The sequence below is a fragment of the Dromaius novaehollandiae genome, unplaced genomic scaffold (assembly GCF_036370855.1).
Source record: "Dromaius novaehollandiae isolate bDroNov1 unplaced genomic scaffold, bDroNov1.hap1 HAP1_SCAFFOLD_59, whole genome shotgun sequence".
NCBI classification, from domain to species: domain Eukaryota; kingdom Metazoa; phylum Chordata; class Aves; order Casuariiformes; family Dromaiidae; genus Dromaius; species Dromaius novaehollandiae.
This window is the reverse complement of record NW_026991418.1, coordinates 1-22,792: the sequence shown is the minus strand read 5'-3', so window position 1 is coordinate 22,792 and position 22,792 is coordinate 1. Positions and strand designations below refer to the sequence as shown.

At 53.5% G+C, this 22,792-nt stretch overlaps 3 long non-coding RNA genes across 3 annotated transcripts; all 3 read left to right on the top strand.

Moving 5' to 3' along the window:
• Positions 1–13,523: 13,523 nt before the first annotated feature.
• On the top strand, positions 13,524–14,793 carry LOC135326432 (uncharacterized). The gene is made up of 3 exons (XR_010386826.1): positions 13,524–13,580; positions 13,680–13,780; positions 14,680–14,793. It is a non-coding gene; the product is annotated as an uncharacterized LOC135326432 (long non-coding RNA).
• A 472-nt stretch (positions 14,794–15,265) lies between these two features.
• On the top strand, positions 15,266–15,695 carry LOC135326433 (uncharacterized). Its single transcript, XR_010386827.1, has 3 exons — positions 15,266–15,309; positions 15,393–15,448; positions 15,548–15,695. It is a non-coding gene; the product is annotated as an uncharacterized LOC135326433 (long non-coding RNA).
• Positions 15,696–18,118: 2,423 nt separating this feature from the next.
• Positions 18,119–19,353, top strand: LOC135326431 (uncharacterized). The gene is made up of 3 exons (XR_010386825.1): positions 18,119–18,162; positions 18,246–18,301; positions 18,401–19,353. It is a non-coding gene; the product is annotated as an uncharacterized LOC135326431 (long non-coding RNA).
• Positions 19,354–22,792: the final 3,439 nt, after the last annotated feature.

Sequence of the window (22,792 nt, the reverse complement as noted above, 5' to 3'; positions counted from 1 at the left end):
TGTGCAGATTAGGGCCGCCCAGATCTCTGCTGGCCCCCCAGACAGCTTAGACACCCTCTAGTCTCCTCGCAGCCCCTCCAGATTTCTTCCTGCTTCCCTAGAGGCATTTCTTGACCATGCAGATGCCTTAGCACCCCTCTAGTGCACTCTGGACCTCTCCTCTGTACAGAATGTGGCCCTCCAGCTCTCTGCTGGCCCCCAGACCCCTTAGACACCCTCTAGTCTCTTTGGAACCCCTCCAGATTTCTCCCTTCTTCCCCAGAGGCATTTCTTGACCGTGTAGACTCCTTAACATCTCCGTAGTGCGCTCTGGATCCCTCTTTTCCACAGAATTGGGCCCCCCAGCTCTCTTCGGGCCCCCCAGACCCCTCAGACACCCTCTAGTCTCCTCACAACCCCTCCAGATTTCTCCCTTCTTCCCCAGAGGCATTTCTTGACCATATAGACGCCTTAGCACCCCTCTAGTGCACTCTGGACCCCTCTTTTCCACAGAATGGGGCCCCCCAGCTCTCTTTGGGACCCCCAGACCCCTCAGACACCCTCTAGTCTCCTCACAACCCCTCCAGATTTCTCCCTTCTTCTCCAGAGGCATTTCTGGACCATGTAGATGCCTTAGCACCCCTCTAGTACGCACTGGAGCCCTCTTTCCGACAGAATGGGGCCCCCAAGCGCTCTTTGGAACCCCCAGACCCCGTACACACCCTCTAGTCTCCTTGCAACCCCTCCAGATTTCTCCCTTCTTCCCCAGAGGCATTTCTTGACAGTGTAGACGCCTTAGCACCCCTCTAGTGTGCTCTGGAGCCCTCTTTTGCACAGAATGGGGCCTCCCAGCTCTCTTCTGGCCCCCCAGACCCCGTACACACCCTCTAGTCTCCTTGCAACCCCTCCAGATTTCTCCCTTCTTCCCCAGAGGCATTTCTTGACAGTGTAGACGCCTTAGCACCCCTCTAGTGTGCTCTGGAGCCCTCTTTTGCACAGAATGGGGCCTCCCAGCTCTCTTCTGGCCCCCCAGACCCCTTAGACACTCTCTAGTCTCTTTGGAACCTCTCCAGATTTCTCCCTTCTTCCCCAGGGGCATTTCTGGACCATGGAGACGTCTTAGCATCCCTCTAGCACGCTCTGGACCACTGTTTCCCACCGAATGGGGCCCCCCAGCTCTCTTCTGGCCCCCAGGCCCCTTAGACACCCTCTAGTCTCCTCAGAACCCCTCCAGATTTCTCCCTTCTTCCCCAGAGGCATTTCTTGACCGTGTAGACTCCTTAACATCTCCGTAGTGCGCTCTGGATCCCTCTTTTCCACAGAATTGGCCCCCCCAGCTCTCTTTGGGACCCCCAGACCCCTCAGACACCCTCTAGTCTCCTTGCAACCCCTCCAGATTTCTCCCTTCTTCCCCAGAGGCATTTCTTGACCATGTAGATGCCTTAGCACCCCTCTAGTGCGCTCTGGACCCCTCTTTTCCACAGAATGGGGCCCCCCAGCTCTCTTTGGGACCCCCAGACCCCTCAGACACCCTCTTGTCTACTCACAACCCCTCCAGATTTCTCCCTTCTTCTCCAGAGGCATTTCTGGACCATGTAGATGCCTTAGCACCCCTCTAGTACGCACTGGAGCCCTCTTTCCGACAGAATGGGGCCCCCCAGCTCTCTTTGGAACCCCCAGACCCCGTACACACCCTCTAGTCTCCTTGCAACCCCTCCAGATTTCTCCCTTCTTCCCCAGAGGCATTTCTTGACAGTGTAGACGCCTTAGCACCCCTCTAGTGTGCTCTGGAGCCCTCTTTTGCACAGAATGGGGCCTCCCAGCTCTCTTCTGGCCCCCCAGACCCCTTAGACACTCTCTAGTCTCTTTGGAACCTCTCCAGATTTCTCCCTTCTTCCCCAGGGGCATTTCTGGACCATGGAGACGTCTTAGCATCCCTCTAGCGCGCTCTGGACCACTGTTTCCCACCGAATGGGGCCCCCCAGCTCTCTTCTGGCCCCCAGGCCCCTTAGACACCCTCTAGTCTCCTCAGAACCCCTCCAGATTTCTCCCTTCTTGCCCAGAGGCATTTCTTGACCGTGTAGACTCCTTAACATCTCCGTAGTGCGCTCTGGATCCCTCTTTTCCACAGAATTGGCCCCCCAGCTCTCTTCGGGCCCCCCAGACCCCTCAGACACCCTCTAGTCTCCTTGCAACCCCTCCAGATTTCTCCCTTCTTCCCCAGAGGCATTTCTTGACCATGTAGATGCCTTAGCACCTCTCTAGTGCGCTCTGGACCCCTCTTTTCCACAGAATTGGCCCCCCTGGCTCTCTTAAGGACCCCCAGGCCCCTTAGACACCCTCTAGTCTCCTCGCAACCCCTTCAGATTTCTCCCTTCTTCCCCAGAGGCATTTTTGGACCATGTAGACACCTTAGCACTCCCCTAGTGCGCTCTGGACCCCTCTTTTCCACAGAATTGGGCCACCTGGCTGTCTTCTGGCCCCCCAGACCCCTTAGACACCTTGTATTCTGCTCGGAACCCCTCCAGATTGCTCCCTTCTTCCCCAGAGGCATTTCTGCACCATGTAGACGTCTTAGCACCCCTGTAATGTGCTCTGGAGCCCTCTTTTCCATAAAATTGGGCCCCCCAGCCCTCTTCTGGCCCCCCAGGCCCCTTAGACACTCTTTAGTCTCCTCGCAACCCCTCCAGATTCCTCCCTTCTTCCCCAGAGGCATTTCTGGACCATGTAGATGCCTTAGCACCCCTCTAGTGCGCTCTGGAGCCCTCTTTTTCACAGAATTGGGTCCCCTGGCTGTCTTCTGGCCCCCCAGACCCCTTAGATACTCTCTAGTCTCCTCGCAACCCCTCCAGATTTCTCCCTTCTTCCCCAGAGGCATTTCTGGACCACGTAGACGCCTTAGCACTTCTATAGTGTGCTCTGGAGCCCTCTTTTCGACAGAATGGGGCCCCCCAGCCCCCTTAGACATCCTCTAGTGTCCTTGGAACCCCTCCAGATTTCTCCCTTCTTCCCCAGAGGCATTTCTGGACTATGCAGATGACCTAGCACCCCTCTAGTGCGCTCTGGAGCCCTCTTTTCCACAGAATTGGGCCCCCCAGGCCTCTTCTGGCTCCCAAGCCCTGTTAGACATCCCCTCGTCTCCTTGCAACCCCTCCAGATTTCTCCCTTCTTCCCCAGAGGCATTTCTGGACCATGTAGGCGCCTTACCACCCCTCTAGTGCACTCTGGACCCCTCTTTTCCGCAGCATTGGCCCCCCTGGCTCTCTTCTGGCCCCCCAGACCACTTAGATACCCTCTAGTCTCCTCGCAACCCCTCCAGATTTCTCCCTTCTTCCCCAGAGGCATTTCTTGACCATGTAGACGCCTTAGCACACCTCTGGTGCACTCTGGAACCCTTTTTTCCACAGAATTAGGCCACCTGGCTGTCTTCTGGCCCCCCAGACCCCTTAGACAACTTGTATTCTACTCGCAACCCCTCCAGATTTCTCCCTTCTTTCCCAGAGGCTTTTCTGGACTATGTAGACGACCCAGCACCCCTCTAGTGCACTCTGGAGCCCTCTTTTCCACAGAATTGGGCCCCCCAGCTCTTTCTTGGCCCCCAAGACCCCTTAGACACCCTCTAGTCTCCTCGCAACCCCTCCAGATTTCGCCCTTCTTCCCCAGAGGCATTTCTGGACCATGTAGATGCCTTAGCACCCCTCTAGTGCGCTCTGGACCCCTCTTTTCAACAGAATGGGGCCCCCCAGCTCTCTTCTGCCTCCCCAGACCCCGAACACACCCTCTACTCTCCTTGCAACCCCTCCAGATTTCTCCCTTCTTCCCCAGAGGCATTTCTTGACAGTGTAGACACCTTAGCACCCCTCTAGTGCACTCTGGACCCCTCCTGTGTACAGAACTGGGCCCCCGCAGCTCTATCCTGGCCCCCCAGACAGCTTAGACACCCTCTAGTCTCCTTGCAACCCCTCCAGATTTCTCCCTTCTTCCCCAGAGGCATTTTTGGACCATTTAGATGCCTTAGCACCCCTCTAGTGCAATATGGACCCCTCTTTTCCACAGGATTGGGCCCCCCAGCTCTCTTCTGGCCCCGCAGACCCCTCAGACACCCTCTAGTCTCCTTGCAACCCCTCCAGATTTCTCCCTTCATCCACAGAGGCATTTCTTGACAGTGTAGACATCTTAGCACCCCTCTAGTGCACTCTGGACCCCTCTGTTCCACAGAATGGGGCCCCCCAGCTCTCTTCGGGACCCCCAGACCCTGTAGACACGCTCTAGTTTCCTCGCAACCCCTCCAGATTTGTTCCTGCTTCCCCAGAGGCATTTCTTGACAGTCGAGATGCCTTAGCACCCCTCTAGTGTGCTCTGGACCCCTCCTGTGTACAGAGTTGGGCCCCCCAGCTCTCTTCGGGACCCCCAGACCCCTTAGACACCCTCTAGTCTCCTCGCAACCCCTCCAGATTTCTCCCTTCTTCCCCAGAGGCACTCTTGAGCATGTAGACGCCTTACCACCCCTCTAGTGCACTCTGGACCACTCATTTGTGCAGATTTGGGCCGCCCAGATCTCTGCTGGCCCTCAAGACCCCTCAGACACCCTCTAGTCTCCTCGCAGCCCCTCCAGATTTCTTCCTGCTTCCCTAGAGGCATTTCTTGACCATGCAGATGCCTTAGCACCCCTCTAGTGCACTCTGGACCTCTCCTCTGTACAGAATGTGGCCCTCCAGCTCTCTGCTGGCCCCCAGACCCCTTAGACACCCTCTAGTCTCTTTGGAACCCCTCCAGATTTCTCCCTTCTTCCCCAGAGGCATTTCTTGACCGTGTAGACTCCTTAACATCTCCGTAGTGCGCTCTGGATCCCTCTTTTCCACAGAATTGGGCCCCCCAGCTCTCTTTGGGACCCCCAGACCCCTCAGACACCCTCTAGTCTCCTCACAACCCCTCCAGATTTCTCCCTTCTTCCCCAGAGGCATTTCTTGACCATATAGACGCCTTAGCACCCCTCTAGTGCACTCTGGACCCCTCTTTTCCACAGAATGGGGCCCCCCAGCTCTCTTTGGGACCCCCAGACCCCTCAGACACCCTCTTGTCTACTCACAACCCCTCCAGATTTCTCCCTTCTTCTCCAGAGGCATTTCTGGACCATGTAGATGCCTTAGCACCCCTCTAGTACGCTCTGGAGCCCTCTTTCCGACAGAATGGGGCCCCCCAGCTCTCTTTGGAACCCCCAGACCCCGTACACACCCTCTAGTCTCCTTGCAACCCCTCCAGATTTCTCCCTTCTTCCCCAGAGGCATTTCTTGACAGTGTAGACGCCTTAGTACCCCTCTAGTGTGCTCTGGAGCCCTCTTTTGCACAGAATGGGGCCTCCCAGCTCTCTTCTGGCCCCCCAGACCCCTTAGACACTCTCTAGTCTCTTTGGAACCTCTCCAGATTTCTCCCTTCTTCCCCAGGGGCATTTCTGGACCATGGAGACGTCTTAGCATCCCTCTAGCGCGCTCTGGACCACTGTTTCCCACCGAATGGGGCCCCCCAGCTCTCTTCTGGCCCCCAGGCCCCTTAGACACCCTCTAGTCTCCTCAGAACCCCTCCAGATTTCTCCCTTCTTGCCCAGAGGCATTTCTTGACCGTGTAGACTCCTTAACATCTCCGTAGTGCGCTCTGGATCCCTCTTTTCCACAGAATTGGGCCCCCCAGCTCTCTTCGGGCCCCCCAGACCCCGTACACACCCTCTAGTCTCCTTGCAACCCCTCCAGATTTCTCCCTTCTTCCCCAGAGGCATTTCTTGACCGTGTAGACGCCTTAGCACCTCTCTAGTGCGCTCTGGACCCCTCTTTTCCACAGAATTGGCCCCCCTGGCTCTCTTCTGGCCCCCCAGGCCCCTTAGACACCCTCTAGTCTCCTCGCAACCCCTTCAGATTTCTCCCTTCTTCCCCAGAGGCATTTTTGGACCATGTAGACACCTTAGCACTCCCCTAGTGCGCTCTGGACCCCTCTTTTCCACAGAATTGGGCCACCTGGCTGTCTTCTGGCCCCCCAGACCCCTTAGACACCTTGTATTCTGCTCGGAACCCCTCCAGATTGCTCCCTTCTTCCCCAGAGGCATTTCTGCACCATGTAGACGTCTTAGCACCCCTGTAATGTGCTCTGGAGCCCTCTTTTCCATAAAATTGGGCCCCCCAGCCCTCTTCTGGCCCCCCAGGCCCCTTAGACACCCTTTAGTCTCCTCGCAACCCCTCCAGATTCCTCCCTTCTTCCCCAGAGGCATTTCTGGACCATGTAGATGCCTTAGCACCCCTCTAGTGCGCTCTGGAGCCCTCTTTTTCACAGAATTGGGTCCCCTGGCTGTCTTCTGGCCCCCCAGACCCCTTAGATACTCTCTAGTCTCCTCGCAACCCCTCCAGATTTCTCCCTTCTTCCCCAGAGGCATTTCTGGACCACGTAGACGCCTTAGCACTTCTATAGTGTGCTCTGGAGCCCTCTTTTCGACAGAATGGGGCCCCCCAGCCCCCTTAGACATCCTCTAGTGTCCTTGGAACCCCTCCAGATTTCTCCCTTCTTCCCCAGAGGCATTTCTGGACTATGCAGATGACCTAGCACCCCTCTAGTGCGCTCTGGAGCCCTCTTTTCCACAGAATTGGGCCCCCCAGGCCTCTTCTGGCTCCCAAGCCCTGTTAGACATCCCCTCGTCTCCTTGCAACCCCTCCAGATTTCTCCCTTCTTCCCCAGAGGCATTTCTGGACCATGTAGGCGCCTTACCACCCCTCTAGTGCACTCTGGACCCCTCTTTTCCGCAGCATTGGCCCCCCTGGCTCTCTTCTGGCCCCCCAGACCACTTAGATACCCTCTAGTCTCCTCGCAACCCCTCCAGATTTCTCCCTTCTTCCCCAGAGGCATTTCTTGACCATGTAGACGCCTTAGCACACCTCTGGTGCACTCTGGAACCCTTTTTTTCCACAGAATTAGGCCACCTGGCTGTCTTCTGGCCCCCCAGACCCCTTAGACAACTTGTATTCTACTCGCAACCCCTCCAGATTTCTCCCTTCTTTCCCAGAGGCATTTCTGGACTATGTAGACGACCCAGCACCCCTCTAGTGCACTCTGGAGCCCTCTTTTCCACAGAATTGGGCCCCCCAGCTCTTTCTTGGCCCCCAAGACCCCTTAGACACCCTCTAGTCTCCTCGCAACCCCTCCAGATTTCGCCCTTCTTCCCCAGAGGCATTTCTGGACCATGTAGACGCCTTAGCACCCCTCTAGTGTGCTCTGGAGCCCTCTTTTCAACAGAATGGGGCCCCCCAGCCCTCTTCTGGCTACCCAGCCCCGTTAGACACTCTCTAGTCTCTTTGGAACCCCTCCAGATTTCTCCCTTCTTCCCCAGAGGCATTTCTGGACGATGTAGGCGCCTTAACATCCCTCTAGTGAACTCTGGAATCCTTTTTTCCACAGAATGGGACCCCCCAGCTCCCTTCGGGCCCTCCAGACCCTTTAGACACCCTCTAGTCTCCTCGCAACCCCTCCAGATTTCTCCCTTGTTCCCCAGAGGCAATTCTGGACCATGCAGACACCTTAGTACGCCTCTAGTGCGCCCTGGACCGCTCTTTTCCACAGAATCACAACCCCAGCCCCTTTAGACACCCTCTAGTCTCCTGGCAATCCCTCCAGATTTCTCCCTTCTTCCCCAGAGCCATTTCTTGACCATGTAGACGCCTTAGCACCCCTCTACTGTGCTCTGGAGCCCTCTCTTCCACAGAATGGGGCCCCCCACCTGTCTTCTGGCCCCCCAGCCCCCTTAGACACCCTCTAGTCTCCTCGCAACCCCTCCAGATTTCTCCCTTTTTCCCCAGAGGCATTTCTGGACCATGTAGACACCTTAGCACCCCTCTAGTGCGCTCTGGACCCCTCTTTTCCACAGAATGCGCCCCCCCAGCTCTCTTCTGGTCCCGCAGACCCCTTGGACACCCTCTAGTCTCCTTGCAACCCTTACAGATTTCTCCCTTCTTGCCCAGAGCCATTTCTTGACTGTGTAGATGCCTTAGCACCCCTCTAGTGTGCTCTGGAACCCTTTTTTCCACAGAATGGGCCCCCCCTAGCTGTATTCTGGGCCCCTAGACCCCTTAGACACCCTCTAGTGTCCTCGCAACCCCTCCAGATTTCTCCCTTCTTCCCCAGAGGCATTTCTGGACCATGTAGATGCCTTAGCACCCCTCTAGTGCGCTCTGGAGCCCTCTTTTCCACGGAATGGGGCCCCCTAGCTCTCTTCTGGCCCCCCAGGCCCCTTAGACACCCTCTAGTCTCCTCGCAACACCTCCAGATTTCTCCCTTCTTGCCCAGAGGCATTGCGTGATGATGTAGACGCCTTAACAGCTCTCTACTGTGCTCTGGACCCCTGTTTTCCACGGACTTGGGTCACCTGGCTGTCTTCTGGCCCCCTAGGCCCCTTAGACACCCTCTAGTCTCCTCGCAACCCCTTCAGATTGCTCCCTTCTTTTCCAGAGGCATTTATTGACAGTGTAGACGCCTTAGCACCCCTCTAGTGCGCTGTGGATCCCTCTTTACCACAGAATGGGGCCCCCCAGCTCTCTTCTGGCCTTCCAGACGCCTTAGACACCCTCTAGTCTACTCGCAACCCCTCCAGATTTCTCCCTTCTTCCCCAGAGGCATTTCTTGACAGTGTATACGCCTTAGCACCCTTCTACTGTGCTCTCAACAACTCTTTTCCACTGAATTGGGCCACCTGGCTGTCTTCGAGCCCTAATGCGATTAACCTTTTTTTTGCCTCAGAGCTCCATTTTGGATATCTAGAGTACTTTAGGACCCTGTTAGAAGCCTCAGAATTCCTGTTGAGCTTTTCTTCATGCTGTGGAGCCCTTTTTTGTTCCCCTACCAGACTTAGCAGCCCTCTGTTCTGCTTTGGCCTCATCTCTTGTGCTTTTATTTTTCCGTGCAGAGCTCTCTTTGTCCTCCAGTCCCCTCAGCACCCCTCCAGTCCCCTCAGCAGGCTTGTAAAGGCCTTTGTCATGATCCAAAGCTGTGTTTTGGATCTCCAGTTCCCTTAGGACCCCTATAGTGCACTGAGAACCCGTCTGGAGGCCTTTGTTGTGCCCCACAGCCCTGTTTTGGTCATCTGCATAGTATGAGAGCCTTCCTGTCTCCTCAGAGCACCTGCTGAGGTCAGTCACGTTAGCCAGTTTCGGTTTTTTTGCCATTTAGTCCCCTTAGGAGCCCTCTGGTCTGCTGAGAACCACTCCTGGGGTGTGGTGCTTGTTCTGCACCAGAGCTGTCCTCTGGCTGCACAGCCCCCTTTGGAATTCTCTAGTCTGCTCAGAAGCCCTTCAGATTTCTTCCTTGTTCTCCCGAGTCATTCCTTGGCCATGCAGGCTGCTTAGCACCTCTCTAGTGGCCTCTGGACTACTCTTTTGTCCTTCCTTGTTCCCTAGAGCTGTCTTTTGGCTATTTCCTTTAGGAGTTATTTAGTGGTCTCAGAATTCTTCCTGAGCCCTCTCTTATGCCCTAGAGTGCTTTTTTCATCGTTTAGGTGCCTGAGTACCCATGTTTTCTTCTGAACCCCTTTGGAGGCTTTACTTGTTCTCTTCTGCCTTCTTTTAGTTGCTCTCTAGTCTGTGTAAGAGATATCTAATCTGCTCTGGATTCTTCTTTAGAGCTTTGTTGTGCTGCATAGACCTCTATTGGTCCTGTAGAGCTCTGAGGAACCCCTTTAGTTTACTCTGGACTACTCTGTCAGTCTTTTGTGCCTGAACTCTGTTTTGGCCCTTTAGTCCTTGTGTGACCGCTGCCATCCATTCATAACTGCTTCTGGAAGCCTTTGTTGTGCCCCAGAGCCCTGCGTGGGTTCTCCAGCCCTCTTAGCATCCCTCTTCCCTCCTCGTGCGCGTCCTCCACTTAGGCATACAGAGGTAGTATTCCCGTGGGGAACGCTCCATTCCACCCAGTGGCCCCTTTTTCTAAGCACTCTAGGTACTATACAGGAAATACCCCTGTTTGGAAGTACTCACATTACAGAAGCAGCGTTGTTCCGGGGGGTTATTTAGATATCTTGGTTTGCCCTAGAGGAAATGCTGTCTTCCTACAACAGCTGTATTCAATACAGGTGTGAACCAATTAGAGCAGTGTGGTGTAGCGTTCCCTTTATAGGTTATGTGGAATCTTGTAGTTTTCTTTCTAAGCCTAAGTAGAACTGATTTCTAGTTTTCAGTGTAAAGGCTAGTGTTAGTTAGGGTAAAAGAATTTAATAACAGACCTCCTGGTATTATGGATATAGTATATGAAGTCTTAGTAACAAAGAAGATGGTCCATTTTATCCAAGAGGTCTGTTTAGCCTTTCTGTGCTCTGCAGCCTAGCTACAGAGTGGAAGCAAAAGCCTTGCTCTTCCCTAGCCCTCTGTCTTTATGGCTGGCAGTGCTTTGCCCCTCCCCTTCCCAGGGCTTGTGGGTCGGGCAGTGGGCGGGGCTAGGGGTACATAAAGCGAGGGCCTGGTGGCAGGGAGTTCATTCTGCATTTGCTGTCCTTTGGGGTTAGTGGTCTGGACTTGCCTCGGCGAATAGCAGCATTTGAAGAAGCAAAGGTATCCAGGAAGAGTTATTGCTGCATTTGGAGATGCAAAGGCTGTTCCTTAAGATTAGAGCAACGGGATGGCTGAAGGTGGAGCCGTAAGCCTGCCAGAAAATCGCTTAAAGCAGGCAGTTTTGGTTTTGCGTCGGTGTCTCAGCGCGGGGCGTTCAGGGGTGGAAGAGGGCTTCCGCGTCTGCAGTCGTATCTTTTGTTAACCATCAGTATTGTTTTGTTGCGTTTCTGTGTTTATTGCGGAAGGGATGCAGCTTCATCGCTTGGCTCTTTGAAGATGATGACACTCGAAGAATTGTTTGTCCCTCAGCTGGATTGCAGAGAAAAGGACAGAACAGGGGTCCCCGGAAAACATTTCCATCTACGTTTCCGCTCTACGTAGTGCTTGTGTGCCTTATGTCCAGTAATGTGGATGCATGTGAGATATCGTTCTCGTCAGCTACTCTGGTTTCCGGCTTGCTTGCCGGATGTTCTGCTGCTCCTCAGAAATATTGTCAGCTCTGTTCCAAGAGGAAGTGAGTAAGTTTTTTTTGTAGTATGCAGAGTTATGGAAGAGTCTAGACTTTATGTGAAGAGTGTGAAGAGCCAAGTGAGCATTCTTCCTGCCTGGAAGTGCAGTATGATGAGAAAGGAAGTCACATCTTTGGAAACTAAGTGCAGCTGTGAGTAAGTCCATGTGTCTGAAGGGGTCAAAAAGCAACCTCCTGCAAGCTAACGAATTCACCTCTTTTCTTGTCCAAGCCTCAGTGCTGAGAGAGGAAAAAAGCTGCTGGCCTTCTCGGGACCGGCAGGAAACAATTTGCAGTCTCGCCTGGCAGCTCTTTTCTTTCATCTGTGCCTGCGAACCCACTGCCATCTGCTCTTTTGTGGCTCTGCTTCTGACTCCTACCGTGGCTTCTGGGGCTGTCCGCTTTGCTTTTTCAGATACCTTGCGGGCCTTTTCCAGGCATGCCTGAGGATTTGAGGTGAGGTAGAATGGGTGAGTGTAATGGCGTGTCAGTTGTTTTACGGCTAGTCCGCAGTGCCTAGGAGAAGAGTAATTTTGTTGTTTTGTTTTTTGCAGGGGCCATGGGATTACTTTCAGTCAGGATGTGGGAGTATCGCTTTGGCGCGGTGCGGGTGAATGGAGCGACAACGGCGGTTTGGAGAGGCACGCTCTTGCAGATGAGCATGGAGGTGCCCGGCACGGGGGGTGACTGCTTGCGCTTTGGTTTGGCAGGTGATGAAGGTGAGCGAAGGAAGATTAGAGAGGATGTGGCTGCCGTTGAGTGATGCCTCTTAAGGATCAAAAGTGACCTGACTGCCCCCCCCCCCCCGCCCCCAGCCCTGGAAAAGCTAAGGTGAGGGGCAAAGGGTGTTGGGGTTGTCTTCATTCTGTGCATGCGTGCTGATATTCAGTGTAGTAGGGAGGGCTGCTCTGGATGAGTGGTGTGTGAGGCAGAGGTGGTGGGGTGCGCATGGCAGAAAGTGAGGGTGTGGTACGTAGGGCAGCTCCAGCCTGTGTCTGTGTTGTTGTGTAGTCTATGTGGTGTGTGTTGTAGCTGTGCTATCTTTTGCTCAGGTCTTGATGTTGCTCTTGCTCTTTGTGCTCAAGGAGCACAGCCCACGCTCCACAGCGCCATCGCGGCAGGCATCCGCCGTCTTTTGCCCGGCCTCAGTCATCGGCATCGCTCCAGCGGATCGCGTCTCGTCCCGTGCGGGCAGCCGAAAGGGGCGGTCCGTCGCTCCGGCTTTGCATCGTGACCATTTGCGGCCGCTCATCTTCGGGGCCATTGTCGAGGCCTTTTTGCCTGCCCCTCTTCTGTTTCTGCTCTTGTTTTTCATCTTCTTGGCATCCTTTCAGGGTTCTTCCCTGTATCGCCGCAGCCTCGGGTCTTCCCGGCCGGGTGCTTCAGCATCGGTCGTCCCGGCTTTGCGGGCCGCTTTCCATCCCGGGCAGTGGCGTTTGACTCTTTTCTGGGCTCATCCGGAGCAGCAGAGCCGCACGGTCATGGCATCGTAGGGCTTTCTGGCTGGTAGCATCTTATGCGTGGGAATAGTTCTTTTTGCGTACGGCTTTCCTGCATGTTTGTGTCTGATGCTTGTACCTATGTGTGTTTGTTTTGTGTCTAATGCTTGTCTGTGTGTGTGGGGATGGAGCTGCTTTGCCTGTGGTTATTAGCAATGGTAGCGTATGGAGCGTGGCAGCGATGGCCCGGAATGGTGATCGGTCAGTGTCCGTGTGCTCCAGTTTATGTTGCTTTTTGCAGATGCAGAACAGTGTTCCAAGTGGGTCCAAGGGCGCTGGAAGGAAGGGGCATGCCCCAAGAAGGTGAGCTAGAGATTTGGTGTTGGAAGGAGAGTGTTGCGGTCAGTGGGTTGCCCGGTTAATTTTTGCTTTGTGCTTGTAGGCGTGGAGCCTTGTGGGGAGCAGGTCGCTCACATCCAGGAGGAGCAGGGTGAGGTGAGCATCAGTCTGGGTGAGGACGTAGAGCCCGGCGTAGGGCCGTCACCTCGTCGGCGCCGTCCCCATTGCCCGGCGCCGTTCCTGTTTTACAGGTGTGTGGCAGACCTCGGCGTGGGGAGCCGTAGCCCAGCAGTCGGGATGGGAGAGCGGAGCAGGTAAAGGTATTGTAGCGAGGTAATGTTGTGCATGGGGTGTGGTTTTTGGCATGACCTCAAGCTGTGGTCTTCTCTGTGGTTTTGCAGGCATTGCAGGAAGTTTTGGAGAGGAGAAGCTGAGCGGCAACGAGGAGCCTGAGCAGGTGAGAAGGGAAGCTTGTCTGCCTGAGTTTTATTATGCGGTAGGGTGCTGCTGGCCTGCCTCTCGGTGATGTGTTTTGCTCTGCTTTTTCAGGTACGGTGCAGGCCTTTCCCAGGCGTGGCTGAGGTTTTGAGGTGAAGTGGAATGGGTGCGTATAATGGTGTGGCAGTAGTTGTAGGGCTAGTCCGCACTGCCTAGCAGAAGAGTAATTTTGCTTTGCTTTTTCCAGATGCCATGGGCAGCCTCACAGCCACAGTGCTGGAGCGTGGCTTTGGCACAGTACAGGTGAGTGCGATGATAATGGTGGTTTGGAGGAGGGTGCTCTCGCAGATGTGGCTGGAGCTGACCGGCAAGGGGGTCACTGCTTGTGCTCTGGTTTGGCAGGTGATAAAGGCAACTGTGGTGACTGAAGGGAGATCAGCGCGGATGCGGCTGCCATTGAGGATGGCTCTTGAGGAGCGATGGTGATGCCCAGCATTTGAACAGTAAAGTTGAGGGGCAAAGGGTATCAGGGGTGTCTTAACTCTGTGTGTGTGTGTGTGCACGCTGATGTTCAGTGTAGAGCGGAGGGCTGTTCTGGATGAGTGGGGTATGTGTGAGGCAGAGGTGCTGAGGTGCGCATGGCAGAAAGTGAGGGTGCGGTAGGCGGGGCAGCTCCAGCCTGTGTCTGTGTTGTTGTGTAGTCTATGTGGTGTGTGTTGTAGCTGTGCTATCTTTTGCTCAGGTCTTGATGTCGCCCTTGCTCTTTGTGCTCAAGGAGCACGGCCTACACTGTGGAGCGCTAGCATTGTAGGCCTCTGTCATGTTTTGCTGGCTTGACTCATCAGTATCGCACCCACGGACGGTGTCTCGTCACGTGCAGGCAGCCGAAGGGGGCGGTCCGTGCCTCCGGCTTTGCATCGTGCCCATCGATCTTTGCGGCCACGGTCGAGGCCTCGTCGGCCGCTCTCGTTCCGAGGCCGCTCTTTTTTTGCGTCTCACCGGTGCCCTTTCAGGGTTTTCTTCCCTGTGTCATCACGGCCTCAGGTCTTCCTCGCTGGCCTCTTCCGCATGGCCGTTCCTCGCTTTGCCGGCCGCTTTCCATCCCGGGTGTTGACATCTTAGTCTTTTCTGGGCTCGTCCAGAGCAACAGAGCCGCAGGGCTGTGGTGTCATCAGATACCATGTGGAACGCATTGGAATAGTTCTTTTTGCATAGGGCTTTCCTTCATGTTTGTGTCTAATGTTTTTTTTTTTTTTGGTCTGTCTGTGTGTGTTTGGAGCTGCCTTGCTTGTGGGTGTTAGGAATGGTGGTGTGCGGAGTGTGTCAGTGATGGACTGGAATGGTGATTTGTCAATGTCTGTGTGCTCCACTTTATGTTGTTTTGTTTTGTTGTTTTTTGCAGATGCTGAGCAGTGTTCTGAGTGGGCCCAAGGGAGCTGGAGGAAGAAAGGGGCATGCCCCAAGAAGGTGAGCTAGAGATTTGGTGTTGGAAGGAGAGTGTTGCGGTCAGTGGGTTGCGCGGTTAATTTTTGCTTTGTGCTTGTAGGCGTGGAGCCTTGTGGGGAGCAGGTCGCTCACATCCAGGAGGAGCAGGGTGAGGTGAGCATCAGTCCGGGAGTGGACATAGAGCCCGGTGTAGGGCCATCACCTCGTTGGCGCTGTCCCCGTCGCCCAGTGCCGTTCCTGTTTTACAGGTGTGTGGCGGACCTCGGTGTGGGGAGCTGTAGCCCAGCAGTTGGGATGGGAGAGTGGAGCAGGAAAAGGTGTGGGAGCGAATGCCTGATGTGGATGGGCTGTGGTGTTGCGGGCATCGCCTGAGCACGTGATTTCTCTCTGTGCTTGCAGGTTTTGCGGGAAGTTGTGGAGAGAAGCAGCTGAGTGCTGAGAAGAGCCTGAGCAGGTGAGCGGCGGAGCTTGTTGGGTCTGATTTTATTGTGGGGTGGGTGGTGTTGGGCTGCCTCTTGGTGATGCCTTTTTCTCTGTTTTTTCAGGTCTGCTGTGGGCCTTTCCCAGGCGTGGCTGAGACTTTCAGGTGAGTGGATCGGAGCTGGATGTTGTAGGGCTGGTGAGCGCTGCCTGGCAGAAGAGTCACTTTGTTATTTTGTTTTTTTCCAGGCGCCACGGGCTTCCCCCCGGGCAGGATGTTGGCGTTTGGAGTTGTTGTGGTGCAGGTGAGTGGAGCGCCAATGGCGCTTTGGTGGAGGGTGCCCTTGCAGATGGGGATGGAGCTGACTGGCAAGGGGGTGACTGCTTGTGCTCTGGTTTGGCAGGTGATGAAGGCAAATGTGGTGAGCAAAGGAAGATCAGTGTGGATGCGGCTGCTGCTGAGGATGGCTCTTGAGGACCGGTGACCTACAGCACTGCCACAGTTAAGTTGAGGGGCAAAGGGTGTTGGGGCATCCTCAGTTTCTGTGTGTGTGTGTGCTGATGTTCAGTGTAGAGTGGAGGGTTGTTCTGGATGAGTGGTGTGTGTGAGGCAGAGGCAGTGGGGTGTGCATGGCAGAAAGTGAGGGTGGATGTCAGGCAGGGCAGCTCCAGCCTGTGTCTGTGTTGTTGTGTAGTCTATGTGGTGTGTGTTGTAGCTGTGCTATCTTTTGCTCAGGTCTTGATGTTGCTCTTGCTCTTTGTGCTCAAAGAGCACAGCCTATGCTCTGCAGCGGTAGTGTGGCAGGCATCCATTGTCTTTCGCCTGGCCAGACTCATCAGCATTGCTCCAATGGACTACATCTTGTTCTGCACAGGCAGCTGAAAGGGGCAGTCTGTCACTGTGACTCTGCATTGTGGCCGTTTGCAGTGTAGTCATAGTTGCGGCCATCGTCGAGGCCTCATCGGCCGCACCTCTTCCGGGGCCGCTCTTGTTTTGCGTCTCGCTGGCGCCCTTTCAGGGTTTCCTTCCCTGCGTCATCATGGCCTTGGGACTTTCTCGCCGGCCTCCTCTGTGTCAGTCTTCTGAGCTTTGCCGGTCCCTTTCCATCCTGGGCATTGACGTTTGACTCTTTTCTGGGCTCGTCCAGAGCCTAGGCCCTACGATGCCACCACTGTGTGGCTCTTCCTGGCCAGTAGTGTCTTATGTGTGGGAACAGGTTTTTTTTGTGTAGGGCTGTCCTCTGTGTTTGTGTCTGCTATTTGTTTGTCTGTGTGTTTTTGGGGCTGGAGCTGCCTTGCCTGTGGGTGTTAGCCATGGTGGTGTGTGGAGTGTGTCCGTGATGGACTGGAGTGGTGGTGTTGCAGGCATCGCCTGAGTGTGTGATTTCTCTCTGTGCTTGCAGGTTTTGCGGGAAGTTGTGGAGAGAAGCAGCTGAGTGCTGAGAAGAGCCTGAGCAGGTGAGCGGGGGAGCTTGTTGGGTCTGATTTTATTGTGGGGTGGGTGGTGTTGGGCTGCCTGTCGGTGATGCCTTTTTCTCTGTTTTTTCAGGTCTGCTGTGGGCCTTTCCCAGGCGTGGCTGAGACTTTCAGGTGAGTGGATCGGAGCTGGATGTTGTAGGGCTGGTGAGCGCTGCCTGGCAGAAGAGTCACTTTGTTATTTTGTTTTTTTCCAGGCGCCACGGGCTTCCTCCCCAGGCATTGGAGTTGTTGCGGTGCAGGTGAGTGGAGTGCCAATGGCGCTTTGGTGGAGGGTGCCCTTGCAGATGGGGATGGAGCTGACTGGCGAGAGAGTGACTGCTTGTGCTCTGGTTTTGCAGGTGATGAAGGCAAATGTGGTGAGCAAAGGAAGATCAGTGTGGACGCGGCTGCTGCTGAGGATGGCTCTTGAGGACCAGTGACCTACAGCACTGCCACAGTTAAGTTGAGGGGCAAAGGGTGTTGGGGCATCCTCAGTTTCTGTGTATGTGTGTGTGTGTGTGTGTGTGTGCGTGCTGATGTTCAGTGTAGAGTGGAGGGTTGTTCTGGATGAGTGGTGTGTGTGAGGCAGAGGCAGTGGGGTGTGCATGGCAGAAAGCGAGGGTGGATGTCAGGCAGGGCAGCTCCAGCCTGTGTCTGTGTTGTTGTGTAGTCTATGTGGTGTGTGTTGTAGCTGTGCTATCTTTTGCTCAGGTCTTGATGTTGCTCTTGCTCTTTGTGCTCAAGGAGCACAGCCTATGCTCTGCAGCAGTAGTGTGGCAGGCATCCATTGTCTTTCGCCTGGCCAGACTCATCAGCATTGCTCCAATGGACTACGTCTTGTTCTGCACAGGCAGCTGAAAGGGGTGGTCTGTGACTCTGACTGCATCGTGGCCGTTTGCGGTCCGTCATAGTCGTGGCCACCGTCGAGGCCTCATCGGCCGCACCTCTTCCGGGGCCGCTCTTGTTTTGTGTCTCGCTGGCGCCCTTTCAGGGTTTCCTTCCCTGCGTCATCATGGCCTCGGGTCTTTCTCGCTGGCCTCCTCTGCATCACTCTTCTGAGCTTTGCCGGTCCCTTTCCATCCTGGCCATTGACGTTTGACTCTTTTCTGGGCTCGTCCAGAGCCTCGGCCCTACGACGCCACGACCGTGCGGCTCTTTCTGGCCAGCAGTCTTATGTGTGGGAATAGGGTTTTTTTTGTGTAGGGCTGTCCTCTGTGTTTGTGTCTGCTATTTGTTTGTCTGTGTGTTTTTGGGGCTGGAGCTGCCTTGCCTGTGGGTGTTAGCCATGGTGGTGTGTGGAGTGTGTCCGTGATGGACTGGAGTGGTGGTGTTGCAGGCATCGCCTGAGTGTGTGATTTCTCTCTGTGCTTGCAGGTTTTGCGGGAAGTTGTGGAGAGAAGCAGCTGAGTGCTGAGAAGAGCCTGAGCAGGTGAGCGGGGGAGCTTGTTGGGTCTGATTTTATTGTGGGGTGGGTGGTGTTGGGCTGCCTCTTGGTGATGCCTTTTTCTCTGTTTTTTCAGGTCTGCTGTGGGCCTTTCCCAGGCGTGGCTGAGACTTTCAGGTGAGTGGATCGGAGCTGGATGTTGTAGGGCTGGTGAGCGCTGCCTGGCAGAAGAGTCACTTTGTTATTTTGTTTTTTTCCAGGCGCCACGGGCTTCCCCCCAGGCAGGATGTTGGCGTTTGGAGTTGTTGCGGTGCAGGTGAGTGGAGCGCCAATGGCGCTTTGGTGGAGGGTGCCCTTGCAGATGGGGATGGAGCTGACTGGCAAGGGGGTGACTGCTTGTGCTCTGGTTTGGCAGGTGATGAAGGCAAATGTGGTGAGCAAAAGAAGATCAGAGGGTGTGGCTGCTGCAGAGGATGTGTCTGCTGTTGAGGATGCCTCTTGAGGAGCAACAGTGATGCAGAGCACTGCAAAAGCGAAGTGCATGGGCAAAGGGTGTTGCGGGGGGTGTGTGTGTGTGTGTTTGTGTGTGTGAGGCAGAGGCAGTGGGGTGTGCATGGCAGAAAGTGAGGGTGGGTGTCAGGCAGGGCAGCTCCAGCCTGTGTCTGTGTTGTGTAGTCTATGTGGTGTGTGTTGTAGCTGTGCTATCTTTTGCTCAGGTCTTGATGTTGCCCTTGCTCTTTGTGCTCAAGGAGCACAGCATATGCTTTGTAGTGCTAGTGCAACAGGCATCTGCTGTCTTTTGTCTGGTCTTGACCGACTCATCTGCATTGCTCCAATGATCATCTTGTTCTGTGCAGGCAGCTGAAAGCAGCAGTCTGTCACTGTGATTCTGCATTGTTTCTGGCCAATCATCTTGGCAGCCATCATTCAGGTCTTGTTGGTCGTGTGTTTTCTGAGGCCTCTCTTATTTTGCATCCTCCTGGTGCCCTTTCAGGGTTTTCTTCCCTGTGTCATCAGAGCCTCGGGTCTTTCTTGCCGGCCTCTTCCGCATGGCCGTTCCTCGCTTTGCTGGCCCCTTTCTGTCACAGATGGTGGCATCTGACTCTTTTCTGGTCTCGTGGAGAGCACCAGAGCCGCACGGTCGTGGCATTGTAGGGCTTTCTGGCTGGCAGCATCTTCTGTGCTGGCATTGTTTTTTGCATGGAGGGTGTGTGTACGTGTCTGTGTGTACGTGTCTGTGTGTACGTGTCTGTGTGTACGTGTCTGTGTGTGTGTTTGGAGCTGCCTTGCCTGTGGGTGTAGTAATGGTAGTTGCCAGAGCAGAATAATGTATCTATGAAACACTTATTTTGTTTTTTCTTTTTTTTTTTTTGGGGGGGGGGGGGGTTGTGTCAGTAAGAGATAAAAGTAGGTTTTTTCTTTAATTTTTTTTATTGGCATGGCCATTTTGGGGGCGGGGGGGGGGTTCTATTCATGGCAGGATAGTGTTATCTTTAAACAAGGATGGAAGCATGTGGTTTTGTTAGTAGCTGTGATGACTGTCTGTGGTGGGAGTGTGTGGGCAGTTGGGTGGGCTTGGTGGTGAGTGTGTCTAATCTTGTATGCATGTGTTTTTCTTTTTCCAGGTTGTAGTTAGAATTTATTTTAAAATAATTTAAAAAAAAACCCCAGCTGGGGGATTTTTTTTTTTCCCCCGGCTGGGTTTTTTTTCCCCCGGTCCCGGCCGCTCTGCAAGGCGATGATCATCGCCAATGTTGGTGCGGAGCTGTGGCTGGGGGCTGGGGGTTTTGTAGGCAGGGCAGTTTTTGGAGGTGTCCAGTAATGCTGTTACTGGGAGCTGTCCGAAAGACTGGAGGCGCTTGCCTGTTACTGTAGGGAGGTAGAATGATTGTGGTGGGAGTGAGTGGGCAGCTGTGTGGTTGTTGGGTGGGCTTGGTGGTGAGTGTGTCTAACTTTGTATGCATGTGTTTTTCTTTTTCCAGGTTGTAGTTAGAATTTATTTTAAAATATTTAAAAAAAAACCCAGCTGGGGGATTTTTTTTTTTTCCCCCGGCTGGGTTTTTTTTCCCCCGGTCCCGGCCGCTCTGCGAGGCGATGATCATCGCCAATGTTGGTGCGGAGCTTTGGCTGGGGACCGGGGGGTTTTGTAGGCAGGGCAGTTTTTGGAGGTGTCCAGTAACGTTGTTACTGGGAGCTGTCCAAAAGACTGGAGGCGCTTGCCAACTGATGAGAGTAGTAGTGGTGAGAATGTAGAGGTGAATGCTGAAGAGTGTGTGCAGCTCTTGTAGAGTGTGGGCTTGTTATGTTTTGTATGTTGTGATGATGATTTTTTTTGTGCAATAAAACAATAAAGATGGTGGTGTGTGTGTCTCCTTTCAAATAAAGATGGTTTTGCTGTTTATTTCTGTTGTCTTATTTGAACTGCATGCGCCACACATTTGCTCTTACCCTTTTCCTCTTTGCTCTTGCTCTTTTGACCTTTTAAAATAAGAAGAAGGCAGAAGGTTTTGTCTTGTTCTTATTTTAATTTTTTGGTCCTCTGTTCTGTTTCCTATTCTTTTTTTCTTTGTCTGTCTCTTATGCCTTTTTCTTCTCCTTTTCCCTGATTGTCTATTTTCACTTTGTCCAGGTTTCTCTCTACCTTTCTCTGTCTTTACTATTTACTCTTTCAGTCTGCCTGCACTGTGGTGCTCTGCTCTCTGTGCTTTTCTCTGTATTCTGTGCTCTGCCCTCAGCTTTGTGTTTTCTGCTTTGCTCTCTGTGTTCTGCTGTGTTCTGCTTTGCTCTGTATTTTCTGTTTTGCTGTGCTCTTTGCTGTGCTTTTTGCTTTGTTCTGTTCTCTGTGTTCTGCTCTTTTCTCTGTTCTGCTCTCTCAGCTCTCCTGTGTGTGCTTTTTGCTCTGTTCTCTGTTTTCTCTGTTGTTTTCTGTGCTTTCTGTTTTCTCTCTGGTTGTCTTTGTTCTCTCTGGTTGTCCTCTCTGTTGTCTTTTTTCTGTTTGTTGTCTCTGTTGTTCTGTCTTTGTCCTCTGTTGTCTTTGTCTTTGTTTGTTGTCTTTGTCCTCTGTTGTTCTGTCTTTGTCCTGTGTTTGTCTTTTGTTGTTTGTCTTGTCTCTCTTTGTCTTTGTCTCTCTTTGTCTTTGTCTCTCTTTGTCTTTGTCTCTCTTTGTCTTTGTCTCTCTTTGTCTTTGTCTCTCTTTGTCTTTGTCTCTCTTTGTCTTTGTCCCTCTTTGTCTTTGTCTTTGTCTCTCTTTGTCTTTGTCTTGTCTCTCTTTGTCTCTGTCTTTGTCTTTGTCTTTGTCTCTGTCTTTGTCTTGTCTCTCTTTGTCTTTGTCTTTGTCTCTCTTTGTCTGTCTTTGTCTCTCTTTGTCTCAGTCTGTCTTTGTCTTTGTCTCTGTCTTCTGTTTCCTCTTCCTCCTCTCTTCCTTTCCTCCTCTCTTCCTCTTCCTCCTCTCTTCCTCCTTCCTCCCTCTTCCTCTCTTCCTCTTCCTCCTCTCTTCCTCTTCCTCCTCTCTTCCTCTCCTCCTCTCCTCTCTTCCTCTTCTTTTTTCTAGCATACTGGCTGGGAGCAAATAATAATAATTTCACTATTTAAAAAAAAAATTATTTGCTCCCAGCCAGTATCCTACCCCTGCTACTGAATTCATTAAATATGCAAATTAAGCCTTTCTATACTTATTATTTTTTCTTTCTTTATATATACCATATACACACTATACATACCACATGCACACACTGTACATACATACTATACACATATACTACACAGTCTATGCATGTATATATGCACAAAAACCACACATACACAAATAGTATACATACTATATACACTATGTATATACCCTCCATGCACCATGACATACACCACACACAAACACAGGGTGGATCACATGCTGACAACAGTCACAGCAAAAGCAATTCACCACATATCAGCAGTTAGGAGAGCCACACACTTGTCATGTACCCACCAAAAAATATACACACCCACTTAATCCCAGGCACCACCCCCTCCAAGAGACATACACTAGGCATACAGTTCAGCTATTACCTAGGGTTAACATCCTCACACCAAATAGCATTACCATTAGAGAGCCCCCTAATGCTAGCAGTAGGGTTATGCCACACCCTCTATTATTAGACTTTGAGTGCCCCCTGGTGGGCAGTCCCAATAACAGTTTTAGGGTTACACATGAGCACCTGGGACTTAGGGATAGGGCCTACAGTGCACTAGGGGTGGTAGGGAGGGGACTGGGCTGGGGGACAGGGGGGTGGGGGGGGGGCTAGGGCTAGAGGGGGTGCTGGGGTGGGGGGGGCTAGGGGTGAGAGGGGGCACAGGGGGGGCTAGGGGTGGGGGACTAGGGGGGAAGCCAGGGGAGGGGGTAGGGGTAGGGGGAGGCCAGGGGGGCTGGGGGGGGCTGGGGGGGGGGCCGGGGGAGGGGGGGCTAGGGGTAGCGGGGGCTGGGATTAGAGGTCAGGGGTCAGGGTTAGGGGTCAGGGTTAGGGTCAGGGGTGAGGGGTTCGGGTTCGGGTTCGGGTTAGGGTTAGGGTTAGGGTTAGCCATTTAGGGTTAGGGTTAGGGTTCGGGTTCGGGTTCGGGTTCGGGTTAGGGTTCGGGTTCGGGTTAGGGTTCGGGTTCGGGTTAGGGTTCGGGTTAGGGTTAGGGTTAGGGTTAGGGTTAGGGTTAGGGTTAGGGTTAGGGTTAGGGTTAGAGGGTTAGGGTTAGGGTTAGGGTTAGGGTTAGGGTTAGGGTTAGGGTTAGGGTTAGGGTTAGGGTTAGGGTTAGGGTAGGGTTAGAAACGCCGGGTTAGGGT